This window comes from Carettochelys insculpta, chromosome 4 (assembly GCF_033958435.1).
Source record: "Carettochelys insculpta isolate YL-2023 chromosome 4, ASM3395843v1, whole genome shotgun sequence".
NCBI classification, from domain to species: domain Eukaryota; kingdom Metazoa; phylum Chordata; order Testudines; family Carettochelyidae; genus Carettochelys; species Carettochelys insculpta.
The window spans coordinates 130,970,543-130,979,682 of NC_134140.1; positions in this window are offsets into that span (position 1 = coordinate 130,970,543).

Sequence of the window (9,140 nt, forward strand, 5' to 3'; positions counted from 1 at the left end):
TGGGGATAGGAAGCAATTGAACAAGAAGCAGCTAGCTATTTGTTCACACTTGGCAGATAGTCCTGTACCATCTTAAAAACTAACAGATTTATTAGGTCATGAACTTTTGTAATAAGACACACAAAAGTTCATGACCTTATAAATTTGTTAGTTTTTAGGGTGCTATAGGACTGCTTGTTCTTTGCGGAGCTACAGACATACACCTCTCCCTCTGAAACTAATTACCAATTCACAGTAGGTTTTTCTAATGTATCCATCACTGGTGTATCTAGGAACCAACTACAAATTTATCCAGAAAGGACCCCTTTTTCCCTCCAGTTCTCCATCCAGCTGCTGGTATTTAGGGAAAAAAATACGATCCTTCCCTCCACAACCCCTTCAACAATCTTTCCATTAGAGGTGCATGATGCCCTTGCTGGGTGTGCGAGACATGCCAGATTTTTCTGGAAGGTAAATAATCGAAAACACAAATTAAGCAAGCACAGGCATGTAAGTAAAACTACTTATTTCATCATACCTATGTATTTATTAACATTATACATTTTAATGATTACTGTACACATTTTTGTTTGTATTCAGTTAGCCGCTAACTGTTAGTACATTGGTTACAGTTTACTTCCACAGCAAAACTCCGCAACATCTGTAGGTAGCACATGTGTATTTTTTGTATGCCTATTGTACTATATTATTGGCTTTTTATAAGGGATGCAAGAACATATTTTGAGAACCAAAGGTTAAGAACTACTGCATTAGAGAATGTACTGGTTATCAGAAAGAAAAACTGGGAAATGAGATGTGTGGCATTATGCTCTGCAAACATGCAGATTCATTCTGACCTATTTTGAGCAATATAACAGCTAAAAGCTCTCACCCAAAAGGAGGGTGATCCTTCTCAGCTTGTAGCAACCCTCAGCATAGAAACTTTGCTGGGTGGCCAAGCAGCTCTGGACACTCACCAGTAGATAGTACTGCTGGCTGGGGCCACACAGGCAAATCTCTCTCTACCATCACCATCATCAGGGTCTGTATGACACTTAAAGGGGACAATACATCAATCTCAAAGGCACAAGCTTTTTCTTTCCTATTGCAGACGCTCATATGGAAGTGAGTGTTCAGAGTGAGACAGCTGATACATAGAAATTATTTTTAAAAAGATATTTGACTGTTCCTCTGAAAATTGTACATACTATTTCTAGCACAATGAAAATAGGTAACGAAGTATCATACAGCTGTTAAGAAATCAAGTTATGGATTTTATTTAGATGTATTGCTGCTGCAGTGTTTGGCTGTCAAAACACAATAATGGGGAAAATCTGTCTCCAAACTTTAAAGATTTTTTAAATGAATTTTGGGAGCCTGTAATCCTTAGTTTGCACCTTTCTTCTGAAGTGGCATTAATGCAGTATTCTAATCTAGCCATTTAGGTTTTATTCTTTTTAATTAAATTTAATAAAATACAATAAAAATAAGAACACAACGGAATGAATCAGACACTTCTGATCTTATCTGCATACGCAGAAGAACAGGTACTTAGAAAGTTGTTAGGTGGGGAAATTTAATTACATCACTCCTGCAAAAGTTTAAATTGAATCACAACTAATAAGAATACCATACATACAAATCGACTTTTAACTACTAACTTCCCAGACCTTAAGAAGGGATTTACATTTTAAATAACCTTTTTCATGTTTGGGGTTTTTAAAGCTAGAGTTGACATATTAGTGGACTAGAAAGATTTAGGATATCTTCTTAAGTGTGATTCTTTTCTTCCTTTCACAGATACTTTTCAAAGTTGCTGGATCCTAGCTCTGGCTACAACTTTCCAGAAAACAGGGTGTTTTTTTTCTTCCTCTGTCATCCAAGTAAATGTAAATATAGATGTGAATCTCTTTATTTACCTGATCTGGTCCTTGTTTGAGGGAAAAGATATGCTGTTCTCTTGGGAAAGAGTGGCACTACACAATGGAAGAATTCAAGATGGACAGGAAGTCCTCTGAGTCTTTGGGGGATGGTGAATAAAGATTTCTACAGGAATTAGAATTGACCTCCCCCCCCACCCCTCCACTCTCTGATTTGCTCACCTTGATTATCTTTTTCTGATTTGTCCTCCTTGCTTACTGTTTTTGGTTCTCTGTGTCTTAAATATTGAGTCTGTTCTGGCCTGGCTATGGTCTGAAGAAGTGGGTCTGTCCCACGAAAGCTCACCGAATAAACTATTTTGCTAGTCTTTAAAGTGCTACTTGACTTCTTCTTGTTTTTACAGGAATTAGATGTAAGCACTAGTACTGCTCTATGTAATAATCATAGGTTTCAATGAGGAATAAATTATCTCCTAGCTATGAGCAATGCCAAAGGACAAGAGATTTCAGCTTAGTAAACAGTCTGCCTCTAAACTGACAGCTAAGAAAAAGAATGAAAATGAAATTTCAAGATAACAGCTAGTATAATTTCTGTACTCCCTCAACAAAACCAAGCTCGGCTGCGGCAAAACCAGAGGACTCTGGAAATGCGCCATTTTCAGTTTGGAAACTAGAACACAGTGATGAAGGGAGTGGAAGAGGTGACAATAAAAATTAATAAACAACTCTAAAGAAATATTTTGCTTCTTTGAATGAATGTATCACCTTGCTTTTCCTAATACTGTAGTCAACAAGCTTCTTAATGGTAAGGAAATATATAAAAAAAAAATCAAAACCCTAAGTCAGTAGTCCATGCTTGATACTGCTCAAGCAGTGTTCCCTCTAATTTTTTCCACAGACCAAACAAATTTTGTTATGTGCACCGCCAACAGAAACATGCTGCTGGCTGTGGGCACTTTGCTAATCAGCTGAGCAGCACCTGACACTTCTCTAGGCAGTTGCAGAAGCACTCAGCTTACAGGGAACACTGTGCCCAAGATGGATACATAGGGGGCCACCGAGAATGTGTGTGGGTCACTGTGTCAAATGAGGGGTCAGCGTGTTTGAGGGAGCGCTGGTGTGTGTATATATGGGATATAACCTCTCAGGTGAGGGTTGGGTTTTTGGTCATTGTGTTGGACTCGGGCCTGATCTACGCTACGAAGTTAGGTCAGACTAATTATACCAGTGTCTGTGCTACAGCCTTGCTCCACCTGATGTATGTGCCCTAACTACACCAAAATTAAACCCCTAGGACTCTTGAGGAGTTGCTGTTATGTTGGTAGAAAAGGGCACTTACAACTCCAAATCCTCAAGAGGCACAGGATTTAATGTTGGTGGAGTAAGGACCACACAGTTTCTTTGTAGACAGTGCCTTACTATCTAAATTGTTGAGCTTCTTGACTACCTCAATTGTTTCGTACCGAAATTGGGACTGTTGCTTCATGTGCTGGCCAGCATAAGGTTCCCCCTTCTTCACAGTAAGGCTACGTCTACACGTGAAGCCTGCATCGAAGTAGCCTATTTCGATGTGGTGACATCGAAATAAGCTATTTCGATGAATAACGTCTACACGTCCTCCAGGGCTGGCAACGTCGATGTTCAACATCGACGTTGCGCAGCACCACATCGAAATAGGCGCAGCGAGGGAACGTCTACACGCCAAAGTAGCACACATCGAAATAAGGGTGCCAGGCACAGCTGCAGACAGGATCACAGGGCGGACTCAACAGCCAGCCGCTCCCTTAAAGGACCCCTCCCAGACACACTTGCACTAAACAGCACAAGATACACAGAGCCGACAACGAGTTGCAGACCCTGTGCATGCAGCATGAATCCCCCGCTGCAGCAGCAGCAGCAGCCAGAAGCCCTGGGCTAAGGGCTGCTGCACACGGTGACCATAGAGCCCCGCACGGGCTGGAGAGACAGCGTCTCTCAACCCCCCAGCTGATGGCTGCCATGGAGGACCCCACAATTTCGACGTTGCGGGATGCGGATCGTCTACACGGTCCCTACTTTGACATTGAACGTCGAAGTAGGGCGCTATTCCGATCCCCTCATGAGGTTAGCAACTTCAACGTCTCGCCGCCTAACGTCGAAGTTAACTTCGAAATAGCGCCTGACGCGTGTAGCCGTGACGGGCGCTATTTCGAAGTTAGTGCCACTACTTCGAAGTAGCATGCACGTGTAGACACAGCTTAAGAGACCAGACAGCTCATAAATAAAAAAATTGGTGGACAGAATTTTCTTGTGAATTTCAGAGCTGTCTACAGCAGAAATTAAAATTAACAATAAAGGGTGGCATACTTCTTGCTGTGAACACCCTGGCTCACAGTTCAGGCATTCCCTGTGGCTTTCTTTCCCCATGCTGCCCCTCTTCGGTTGGCAGAAGTGCTCCTGGTGAAGATGTCCACCACTGACAGAACTGCAGCAGTTACTTTGGTAGCTGGAAATTGACCTAGGACAGGTTGACTTAAGTTTGTAGAAATGCCCTGATGCTCTGCGTATGTGGAGCAAGTGAATGGGGAGGCTCAGATGTTCTGTGTGTGTGCATCACATTGATCAGGCTGAAGAATTGTGGAGGGTCCAGAACAATGCTGGGGAAACTCAAGTATTGCATATAGGTGTTGGTCAGGTTTGAGGGATGCTTAGGTGTTGTGCAGGTGGGTATTTCACAGGCCTGGAGAGGCTCAGTGCTGGGTGTGTAGAAAGGTGCTAGTTGTAGGAAAAGCTCAGGTGTCATGGATGGGGTTCAGACATTGTATGGGGGGGCATGGAAGACTCGAGGTGGGCTGAGGTGTTGTAAGGCACCGGGAGGGATATGTGTTGATTAGGATGGGGATTTCAGGTGTTGGAAGCAAGTCTGTGGGGGACCATAGGTGCTGTGGGTTGGTTGGGGGCAACCTGGGGCAGTGTATGCCGGGTGGGGTCGGACATCAGGCACAGTGGCATTCGAGAGAAGGGGTTAAGTGCTGTGCGGAAGGTCTCTCAGCCACTATGGTGGGTAGAGTCGGGGCCAGGCCCTGGTGAGGAAGGGTTTAAGATTGGTGTCAGTGAGAAAGGCATGTCAGGTGTGCTCAGGACAGGTGTTGAACTGGGAGGGAGCCTCAGGCTTTGGGTATGTGTTGCAGGGGTGTCTGGAGAACCTGTGTATTAGATGGGCTCAAAGACTGTATGTTGGTAGAGTGTGTCAGGTGAGCTCAGGGACTGTGTGTGGGTGAGAGGAGCCTCAGGCTGGGTGTGTGTTGCTGAGGAAGTCAAGTGAGCTCAGAGGTGTGTTGGGGTGGGGGCAGGACACCCTGGTGTGTGTGTGTATTGGTTGGGGAGATGTCAGGCAGGCTCAGAGGCTGGGTGTATTGAGGAGGTCAGGCAGGCTCACAGGGTGGGTGTGTTGGGGGTTCAGGAGACCCAGGTGGGTGTTGGGGGGGTCAGGCAGGCTCAGAGGGTGTGGGTGTTGGGGGGGGAATCAGGCAGGCTCAGAGGGTGGGTGTGTTGGGGGGTCAGGAGACCCGGCTGGGTGTTGGGGGGGTCAGAGAGGCTCATAGGGTGGGTGTGTTGGGGTGGGAATCAGGCGGGCTCAGAGGGTGGGGGTGTTGGGGGGGGTCAGGCAGGCTCAGAGGCTGTGGGTGTTGGGGGGGTCGGGCAGGCTCAGAGGATGGGTGTGTTGGGGGGTCAGGAGACCCGGCTGGGTTTTGTGGGGGGTCGGGCAGGCTCAGAGGCTGTGGGTGTTGGGGGGGTCGGGCAGGCTCAGAGGATGGGTGTGTTGGGGGGGTCAGGAGACCCGGGTGGGTGTTGTGGGGGTCGGGCAGGCTCAGAGGCTGTGGGTGTTGGGGGTCAGGAGACCCGGCTGGGTGTTGGGGGGGTCGGGCAGGCTCAGAGGATGGGTGTGTTGGGGGGTCAGGAGACCCGGCTGGGTTTTGTGGGGGGTCGGGCAGGCTCAGAGGCTGTGGGTGTTGGGGGGGTCGGGCAGGCTCAGAGGATGGGTGTGTTGGGGGGGTCAGGAGACCCGGGTGGGTGTTGGGGGGGTCGGGCAGGCTCAGAGGCTGTGGGTGTTGGGGGTCAGGAGACCCGGCTGGGTGTTGGGGGGGGTCGGGCAGGCTCAGAGGCTGTGGGTGTTGGGGGTCAGGAGACCCGGCTGGGTGTTGGGGGGGGTCGGGCAGGCTCAGAGGCTGTGGGTGTTGGGGGGGTCGGGCAGGCTCAGAGGATGTGGGTGTTGGGGGTCAGGAGACCCGGCTGGGTGTTGGGGGGGGTCAGGCAGGCTCAGAGGCCGTGGGTGTTGGGGGGGTCGGGCAGGCTCAGAGGATGGGTGTGTTGGGGGGGGTCGGGCAGGCTCAGAGGTGGTGGGTGTTGGGGGGGGGTCAGGCAGGCTCAGAGGTGGTGGGTGTTGGGGGGGGTCGGGCAGGCTCAGAGGGTGGGGGTGCTGGGGGGGTCAGGCAGGCTCAGAGGCTGTGGGTGTTGGGGGTCAGGAGACCCGGCTGGGTGTTGGGGGGGGTCAGGCAGGCTCAGAGGCTGTGGGTGTTGGGGGGGTCGGGCAGGCTCAGAGGCTGTGGGTGTTGGGGGGGTCGGGCAGGCTCAGAGGATGGGTGTGTTGGCGGGGGTCGGGCAGGCTCAGAGACTGTGGGTGTTGGGGGGGTCGGGCAGGCTCAGAGGATGGGTGTGTTGGGGGTCAGGAGACCCGGTTGGGTGTTGCGGGGGCGTCGGGCAGGCTCAGAGGCGGTGCGTGTTGGGGGGGGTCGGGCAGGCTCAGAGGATGTGTGTGTTGGGGGGGTCGGGCAGGCTCAGAGGCTGTGGGCGTTGGGGGGGTCGGGCAGGCTCAGAGGATGGGTGTGTTGGGGGGTCAGGAGACCCGGCTGGGTGTTGGGGGGGGTCGGGCAGGCTCAGAGGCGGTGGGTGTTGGGGGGTTCGGGCAGGCTCAGAGGATGGGTGTGTTGGGGGTCAGGAGACCCGGCTGGGTGTTGGGGGGGGTCGGGCAGGCTCAGAGGCTGTGGGTGTTGGGGGGGTCGGGCAGGCTCAGAGGATGGGTGTGTTGGGGGGTCAGGAGACCCGGCTAGGTTTTGGTGGGGGTCGGGCAGGCTCAGAGGCTGTGGGTGTTGGGGGTCAGGAGACCCGGCTGGGTGTTGGGGGGGGTCGGGCAGGCTCAGAGGCTGTGGGTGTTGAGGGGGGTCGGGCAGGCTCAGAGGCTGTGGGTGCTGGGGGTCAGGAGACCCGGCTGGGTGTTGGGGGGGGGTCAGGCAGGCTCAGAGGCTGTGGGTGTTGGGGGTCAGGAGACCCGGCTGGGTGTTGGGGGGGTCGGGCAGGCTCAGAGGCTGTGGGTGTTGGGGGTCAGGAGACCCGGCTGGGTGTTGGGGGGGTCGGGCAGGCTCAGAGGGTGGGGGTGTTCTGGGGGTCAGGCAGGCTCAGAGGCTGTGGGTGTTGGGGGGGGTCAGGCAGGCTCAGAGGCTGTGGGTGTTGGGGGGGTCGGGCAGGCTCAGAGGATGGGTGTGTTGGGGGGGGTCGGGCAGGCTCAGAGACTGTGGGTGTTGTGGGGGGGTCAGGCAGGCTCAGAGGCGGTGGGTGTTGGGGGGGTCGGGCAGGCTCAGAGGATGGGTGTGTTGGGGGTCAGGAGACCCGGTTGGGTGTTGCGGGGGCGTCGGGCAGGCTCAGAGGCGGTGCGTGTTGGGGGGGGTCGGGCAGGCTCAGAGGATGTGTGTGTTGGGGGGGTCGGGCAGGCTCAGAGGATGGGTGTGTTGGGGGGTCAGGAGACCCGGCTGGGTGTTGGGGGGGGTCGGGCAGGCTCAGAGGCGGTGGGTGTTGGGGGGTTCGGGCAGGCTCAGAGGATGGGTGTGTTGGGGGTCAGGAGACCCGGCTGGGTGTTGGGGGGGGTCGGGCAGGCTCAGAGGCTGTGGGTGTTGAGGGGGGTCGGGCAGGCTCAGAGGCTGTGGGTGTTGGGGGTCAGGAGACCCGGCTGGGTGTTGGGGGGGGGTCAGGCAGGCTCAGAGGCTGTGGGTGTTGGGGGTCAGGAGACCCGGCTGGGTGTTGGGGGGGTCGGGCAGGCTCAGAGGCTGTGGGTGTTGGGGGTCAGGAGACCCGGCTGGGTGTTGGGGGGGTCGGGCAGGCTCAGAGGGTGGGGGTGTTCTGGGGGTCAGGCAGGCTCAGAGGCTGTGGGTGTTGGGGGGGGTCAGGCAGGCTCAGAGGCTGTGGGTGTTGGGGGGGTCGGGCAGGCTCAGAGGATGGGTGTGTTGGGGGGTCAGGAGACCCGGCTGGGTTTTGGGGGGGGTCGGGCAGGCTCAGAGGCTGTGGGTGTTGGGGGTCAGGAGACCCGGCTGGGTGTTGGGGGGGGTCGGGCAGGCTCAGAGGCTGTGGGCGTTGGGGGGGGGGTCGGGCAGGCTCAGAAGCTGTGGGCGTTGGGGGGGTCGGGCAGGCTCAGAGGATGGGTGTGTTGGGGGTAAGGAGACCCGGCTGGGTGTTGGGGGGGGTCGGGCAGGCTCAGAGGCGGTGGGTGTTGGGGGGGTCGGGCAGGCTCAGAGGATGGATGTGTTGGGGGGGTCGGGCAGGCTCAGAGGCTGTGGGTGTGTTGGGAGGGTCGGGCAGGCTCAGAGGATGGGTGTGTTGGGGGGGTCGGGCAGGCTCAGAGGCTGTGGGCGTTGGGGGGGGGTCGGGCAGGCTCAGAGGCGGTGGGTGTTGGGGGGGTCGGGCAGGCTCAGAGGATGGGTGTGTTGTGGGGGTCGGGCAGGCTCAGAGGCTGTGGGTGTGTTGGGAGGGTCGGGCAGGCTCAGAGGCGGTGGGCGTTGGGGGGGTCGGGCAGGCTCAGAGGCGGTGGGTGTTGGGGGGGTCAGGCAGGCTCAGAGGCTGTGGGTGTGTTGGGGGTCAGGAGACCCGGCTGGGTGTTGGGGGGGTCGGGCAGGCTCAGAGGCGGTGGGTGTTGGGGGGTCAGGAGACCCGGCTGGGTGTTGGGGGGGTCGGGCAGGCTCAGAGGCGGTGGGTGTGTTGGGGGGGGGTCGGGCAGGCTCAGAGGCGGTGGGTGTTGGGGGGGTCGGGCAGGCTCAGAGGATGGGTGTGTTGGGGGTCAGGAGACCCGGCTGGGTGTTGGGGGGGGGTCGGGCAGGCTCAGAGGCTGTGGGTGTTGGGGGGGGTCGGGCAGGCTCAGAGGATGGGTGTGTTGGGGGGTCAGGAGACCCGGCTAGGTTTTGGTGGGGGTCGGGCAGGCTCAGAGGCTGTGGGTGTTGGGGGTCAGGAGACCCGGCTGGGTGTTGGGGGGGGTCG